Source organism: Rana temporaria, chromosome 9, assembly GCF_905171775.1.
Source record: "Rana temporaria chromosome 9, aRanTem1.1, whole genome shotgun sequence".
Classification (NCBI taxonomy): Eukaryota; Metazoa; Chordata; class Amphibia; order Anura; family Ranidae; genus Rana; species Rana temporaria.
The window spans coordinates 26,138,190-26,146,006 of record NC_053497.1 but is presented as its reverse complement, the minus strand read 5'-3'; the positions used below and the strand labels follow the sequence as shown (position 1 = coordinate 26,146,006).

At 33.1% G+C, this 7,817-nt stretch overlaps 1 long non-coding RNA gene across 1 annotated transcript; it reads left to right on the top strand.

Annotated features, from left to right (window-relative positions):
• The first annotated feature begins 427 nt into the window (after positions 1 to 427).
• LOC120913216 lies at positions 428 to 7,291 on the top strand. Its single transcript, XR_005743486.1, has 2 exons — positions 428 to 1,632; positions 5,517 to 7,291. It is a non-coding gene; the product is annotated as an uncharacterized LOC120913216 (long non-coding RNA).
• The last annotated feature ends 526 nt before the right edge of the window (positions 7,292 to 7,817 follow it).

Below are 7,817 nucleotides of genomic sequence, written 5' to 3'. Positions count from 1 at the left end.
ATATACTAACAACAAACAAGACAAAGACAAAAATAAACTAAAAAAAGGACAGACCAAAATAATAATAATTATATTATCCAGCAGAGATAGTCCCAACAATAACAGAAAAGATAACAGTTGAGGAGATACTCACAGTGCCCAAACGTCCCTAAACTTTTGGTTATTATAATTTGCTATAGATACTGGCTCTTCCATCCTCATTATGTGGTTCATCTCTACTACCCATTCTCATATTGTTGGTATTCTTGGGGATTTCCAGTGTCTTGGGATTAAAGCTCTTCCTGCCATCATAATGAAGCTGAATATTCCCTTTTTAATTGATTTACTTGAACCCAGAATCGGGGAAAGGAGCGCCACTTCCAGAGTCTTCACGTGGCTTAATTTAAATATATCCAACCAAAATGGTTTTATGTTCTGGCAAGACTGTTAGAATATTATTCCAAATTCATAATTCGGCAATTCATGGCAAGCTTGCAAAACATATTTTGATTTATGATTAATCATAATAATTAGGTATGAATGAATGACCTTGATCAATTGATATGACATAATTCTTCTATCCAAAACTGAGCATTACGGATAGCCAATTTGAGAATGACATATAAGGAATCCTGGTGTAGGTTGACAAAAATAGATTCAGAATAGATCTGTATTTACGTAGTGATATCAATAATATACTAGTTCATATCTATTGTTAAGCTAGTTTAGTAAAATCGTATTTATACTAGTATGTATTGGTATATAGTTACTTAATGAAGTTATAGCTTTATAGCTGATAATATATGTTCTATGACATTGCATCATCAAGCACACTACTCTAAGTATAGAGTGTCACATGTGTGCCTGTCAATCAAACTCCATACGACTCTGTGCTAAGATCTTCATATTGCTGAACCTAGCAGATATTAATATTTGCCATACAAGGGTCTAAGCCTGGGCCGTATGAGGTCATGACGTTCACTTGTAACATATATTTAAGCTTTGCTTTAAAGAAGGCTGGACACATTTGCACCACACACTTACATGACACACTGATACTAACTTAAACTAAGACACACTCATTCACACCCTCTTTGAAAGACAACACTGACATACTGACATATTGACTAGGAGAACAGCTGAAGCCAGAAGTCAAACGTCATTTCCTGTTTCTTCCTGCATCACTTTGGAAAATCTCAGAAGACAACATGGCTGCACACATGCTTTCATAAGCTTGCTACAATACTATCGATCCAATTCCAGATATTTTCATCTACGCTAAACTGAACTTTATACTATTTTTCATTGTGTTTGTGATGCCACCTGTGTGACAATAAACTCACACGTTATTTTCAAATCAACCTGACTATGAATGATCTTCATTCAGATACGCCCTTGAAGCTATAAGAATATTAGTTATTAATTTTACATTCTTACAGTGGCGAGCCAAAGAAAGTACTGTCTTATCTCTATTTTTACGGAAATCTCGACCCTTGATGAGGGGGGGAGAGATTGGCACAGTCTTTGCGAATATTCAAGTCTCGAGAAAAAAGACGGTTCAGAACCTATCAAGCAAGAGGCGTTTGTGTCGCGTCAGATGTGGACAACAGTCCAGTAACAGCCGGTTGATGACGAGAAATCCTTCTAATAACGGTGAGTAAAAAAAAAAATATGAAATAGCTAGAGATAGTAAGCTAGAATTTAAAGATGTGTGTTTTTATCCAAATGACAGTCACTTGTGGTTGTATATGTACCAAGAATGCTTAAATTCCAATGTCCAGATAGACAAATCCAGGTTTACTGTGAATAAATTACGTAAGAAAATAAGTAATGTATTGAAATTGGTAAGAATATTTAATAAGATGATTATTGATATTTTACCTGCCAAAAATGTGTGTACACTAAACCAGACAGAGACAAATAATGTACAGAACACAGGAATACATGAAAATGTGTCCCAGGATGCTCTCAGTTGTTCTAACTGTGAGATTTTGTGTAATTACATAGATAATCTTGAGGAACAAATAGAGAAATCTAAAAAAAATATTTTGCCAGAGTTGCAAAATGACAGTAGACAGATTGCTGTAATAAATACAGATGACAAAAAGGTTGAAACCAAGTCAAAGCTACAATCTTATTTTCCGGAAAGTTCGGAAATAGAGAATGTTGATGCTACTGATGAAATGGAAATGAAGCATAAAAACTTATTATGTAGGACTGCAAAACTTAAATTGCAAATTCATGATCAGCTGATGAAGGTTCTAAAAGACTTTCCTATTTATGACGTTGAGGCTACTGTATTTTCTAATTGGGATTTATTTGAAATGTTTGCAGATCGTTTTAATCTTTCAAACGATCAACGCAATTACATTTTTCAGTTGTGGATTCCTGTTAATTTTGCTAAACGAATCCATTCACTTGTTAGTGATGATGAAGGTCAAAATGACGCCACAGATAGATTGCGACTATTATTGCTATGTATGACCGGTGAACAAAAACCGACCATAGAAATGCTAGACCTATTACAGACTACTGCAGAAGAAGATCCATTTTGGTTTAAAACAAGATTTCGCAAGGTTTATGAAATGATATTTGGAGTAGATGATGAAACTGACCCAGGTTTAAAAATGGCTTTCATAAAAAAATTTAAATACCTTGACCCAACTTCAGTGGCCATAGTACAGGAACGTCAAAATTTAAATGCTATAGTAAGTTTCATTGACAAAATTAGGAGGCAATTGAATCAAAGCAGTCTCGCACACAAGGTTTCTATTATTCAATGTGACAAAAATAGTCAGGCTACAGACGTGTCAGAAACGACAGGTCTTAGCAGGAATGACAAGGACAGGTGCAGTCAAGTGAGTCAAGGAGACGACCCCATGATGTGTTTTTACTGTCATGGATTTGGCCATATGAAAAAACATTGCTTTAAGTTTAAGAGTGACTTACAAATAAGAACTAAAGATATGGAGTATGAAAAATCAGCTTTTGTGCAACCTGATTTTTCATGTCAAGATAACATTTTGACTGAATTGCCTTATGACACTGAAGTCAAACAGATCAGTAATTTGACTGTTCACAGTAGTTCAGACAATATGGCAAAAGGAGCTGTCACTGAAAAAGAAGGTTTATTGCCATTGCCAAAAATAGAATCACACCCGGATTCAATTTCTCTGCCATTACAATATGTAGCACCAATTATTTTGGACGAGAATGGGAGACCATATTTACAATGTTTGATAAATGGTAAACATATTAATTGTCTCTTAGACAGTGGATCTGAGATTACCCTTATCAAAGAAAACATACCTGTGAAACCAAATTCTCCTATGTGTAATATAGTGGGTTTTAATAATACAGGTAATTCCACTGCTAGACAGGTATCCAATGTAACATTTGAAGTACCTGGATTAGTGAAAACTAATATTAACATTTGGGTCTGTCACGAAGCAGAGAATATACTTGGCATTGATGTTATCAATAAACAAAAGTGGGTGATTGATTTGGCTAATAAAAGTATTTGGAAAGATCCATCTAGGCCCAAATCAGTGCTGATTGATCCCTCTGTATACAGTAATGTTGGTTCCGTTACCAATATGTCTACAGAACAAAAGTGGCCTGATATTGATGAAAATTGTGCTTTAAAGGAAGTGGTACAATCTTTTCCAAGTTTGTGGTCAAAGTTCAAAAATGACTTTGGAACTTTGAAAAGTGCCGAATTAAATATTGAAGGAAAGGATCCAGAACCTCTTGATCAGAGTGAGTTACCACCAGAATCAATTGGTCCACTTTCTGATATTATTCAAGAATTTGTACAACTTGGAATTGTAAAGAAAGCTAAATCAGTGGTAAATAACTGTATTTGGCCTATCAAAAATATTGATAATTCATATTCTTTATCAGTTGACGTAAGAACATTGGATAAACAAATCACAAATAGCCCAGTTCTTCCTGATAAATCTAACATAACATTACATTTGAATGTTGAGAACAAAGTGTTTTCTGTACTAGAAATCGCTGGTAGCCATTTTTCCATTCCTTTAACTAAAAGTTGTCAATACAAACTTGCGTTCACATTCAGAAAAGAGACTTATACGTTCACTCGATTAATACCTGATCTAGGTATTGGTGATGGTATAGTTCATGAAACTATAGCAACAATACTTTCTAAATTTTCTAGGCCAGATTGCATTTGTCAGCACGTGGATACGATTTTGCTGAGTACTCAGAATATCGATGAACATATGGCTCTTTTGTCTGAATTGTTTATGATGTTACAAGCTGAAGGTTTAAAATTAAACACAACAAAAGTTCAGCTGATGAAAAGTCAAGTGAAATTCCTTCACATGCAAATTAGTCAAGGAAAGAGACAATTGTTGCAAGAAACAGTTAGGGATATTACTGTTATCCCAACTCCAACAACTTACAAGGCATTGCATAAATTTTTGCATAAAATAAATTATTGCAAAGAGTTTGTACATTGTTTCGCAGAAAAAGTTAATCCACTATATAATCTTTTAAGGAATAAAGGTAATATAGTTGACCAGTGGGGTCCAAATGAGAAAAATGCTTTTGAAGTGTTGAAAAAAGATTTGCAGAATGCTCCAGCATTAAGTACAATAGAGGTTTGTCCTGAAACATCGTTTGTTTTGAAAACTCATGTATCTGAGAATGCCATCTCAGTAACATTGTTTCAGTTACAGGAAGGTAAGGAGAAAATAATTGCCTATTTCTCCAGAGTTTTATCATTTTTGGAAAAAACTTTTGAGCCAGGTGTGAAGCAACTTCTAAGTGTTTACTATGCAATTAAAGTTACAGAAAGCATAGTAAAATCAAACAAAACCATTGTACGGACACCTGACTGTTCATTAAAAGGTATTTTTGAGGAAGGTAATTTTAGTGAAATTAAGAAAATATATCCTTTATGGTTCAGAGCTTTATTACCCATACACATTCAGATAGATGGGAACGAAAGACATCTACTGAAATTTACACCAGCACATGTTTATACAGCTGTAGCTGAGAAGTCTTTATCTCAGATTTCCAGCGTAAGAGCTGAGAAATGCATTGAAGTACTTGCAGAACACTCTGACACTAAAGTAAGAACTCCAACACAGAATACAGTTACGCATATTTCTAATCGTTTAGAGGTGAGAACAAAGGCATAGTCCATTGTCATCTCTGGGGTGATATGAAATCTAACTTTGTTCGTTAGAAATAGAATTTGTATCATGACCGAAAAATGAGATATTGCGTCCTGACATATCTAAACTTCACAGTACATATATGTTATAATTTAGGTAATTTTTAGACAGGATAAGGAAGTACATAGAAGTACATAGAGGTACATAGAAGTACATAGTCACACAGAAAATCTCTTTGAATAAAATATGAGATAGTATTTCACATATAGTTTTAGCAAATTCACAAAGTTATTGTCTCATAATGTTTTAATATTTGTTGAAAAAATATGAAAATGTACAAGAATTAATATAAATATTTTATTCCTGAGTAATGATACTGCCTCTCTTTTACAGATATGGCATCTACAATCAAACAAATATGGAGGATAACAAACTTCTATAAAGAGCAAAGAGAAATTTGAAGTTAAAAGAAGAGATCCTTTTTGGAAGAATATTTGACAAAAGATTTATATTTCATATTTATGAACTATTTTATCTTATTCATCAAGGTTTTTCTAACCTAATGGAACTTGAAGAAATTTTAAAGACATTTCATGAAGAAACATTAATCGGAAGGAACTTTATCTATCTACTATAGATAAACAATTTAGGACTGAAACATTTGTTCACATATACATATACATTTTTTGATTATCCAATTATTATGATATTAATGTTCACATGAAGTTAGGATTATTATTTTTATTTATTTTTATTTATTCACATATTGAATGTTAGCACACTCATTCTAGTTAATAGAAATTTTTTTGTTCATAACTTAAGAAAGATATCATTAATAGAACTATGGAAAGTTATGAAAGTTTTAGAGTATAAAGTATATTTCCAAAGAGCTAAAATATTATTTGAGCACATATATGGAAATATATTATTGCATTATTTACTTATTTTAATAATAATAATTTTCATTATTATTATTATTATTATTAATATTAATAATTATTGATATTAGTCATCATTATGTTATACATTTTTAAAATCTATACCATTATTTCTGGTAAGATTTTGATTAGATAGATCTAAGAAGAGTTAAAAGTAAAGAGTAAAGCATTTAGGAAAAGGAAAATTTCTAGTTGCTTCAGTTCTGAGGAATATCGTGTCCAATCGTTTGATACAAGGTGGAGAAAATGAGATATGAATGTATGTATGTGTGTATTAAATGATTTAGTATGATTAATCATAATTCAGGGGGGATTGTTAGAATATTATTCCAAATTCATAATTCGGCAATTCATGGCAAGCTTGCAAAACATATTTTGATTTATGATTAATCATAATAATTAGGTATGAATGAATGACCTTGATCAATTGATATGACATAATTCTTCTATCCAAAACTGAGCATTACGGATAGCCAATTTGAGAATGACATATAAGGAATCCTGGTGTAGGTTGACAAAAATAGATTCAGAATAGATCTGTATTTACGTAGTGATATCAATAATATACTAGTTCATATCTATTGTTAAGCTAGTTTAGTAAAATCGTATTTATACTAGTATGTATTGGTATATAGTTACTTAATGAAGTTATAGCTTTATAGCTGATAATATATGTTCTATGACATTGCATCATCAAGCACACTACTCTAAGTATAGAGTGTCACATGTGTGCCTGTCAATCAAACTCCATACGACTCTGTGCTAAGATCTTCATATTGCTGAACCTAGCAGATATTAATATTTGCCATACAAGGGTCTAAGCCTGGGCCGTATGAGGTCATGACGTTCACTTGTAACATATATTTAAGCTTTGCTTTAAAGAAGGCTGGACACATTTGCACCACACACTTACATGACACACTGATACTAACTTAAACTAAGACACACTCATTCACACCCTCTTTGAAAGACAACACTGACATACTGACATATTGACTAGGAGAACAGCTGAAGCCAGAAGTCAAACGTCATTTCCTGTTTCTTCCTGCATCACTTTGGAAAATCTCAGAAGACAACATGGCTGCACACATGCTTTCATAAGCTTGCTACAATACTATCGATCCAATTCCAGATATTTTCATCTACGCTAAACTGAACTTTATACTATTTTTCATTGTGTTTGTGATGCCACCTGTGTGACAATAAACTCACACGTTATTTTCAAATCAACCTGACTATGAATGATCTTCATTCAGATACGCCCTTGAAGCTATAAGAATATTAGTTATTAATTTTACATTCTTACAAAGACCACCATAGGTGTAATATTGTGCTTCTCGATTTGCAGCATCTTCAGCATAATTCCGACATAGCTGAATTGATTTTATTTAATAGGACTGGGGAGCGATACCATTTTTCGTCAGAATCTTATAGTTACATCCCTGCGAATAGGACGACATTATTTTAAAAGGTAAGAGAGAAAACGTTACCCCACACTTCATGAGACAAGTTTTTACCCAACTCTCGCTCTCAGGCCCCGTACACACGACCGAACATGTCCGCTGAAACTGGTCCGCGGAGCGTTGCACCCAAACAAAATAGATGTCCTTTTTTCCCACAAATAGAGCTTTATTTTGGTGGTATTTGATCACCCCTGCGGTTTTTAGTTTTTGCGCTATAAATAAAAGCGGACAATTAAAAAAAAAAGGCAATATCCCCTATAATAAATATTTTTTTTATTTATTTTTTTCTTACC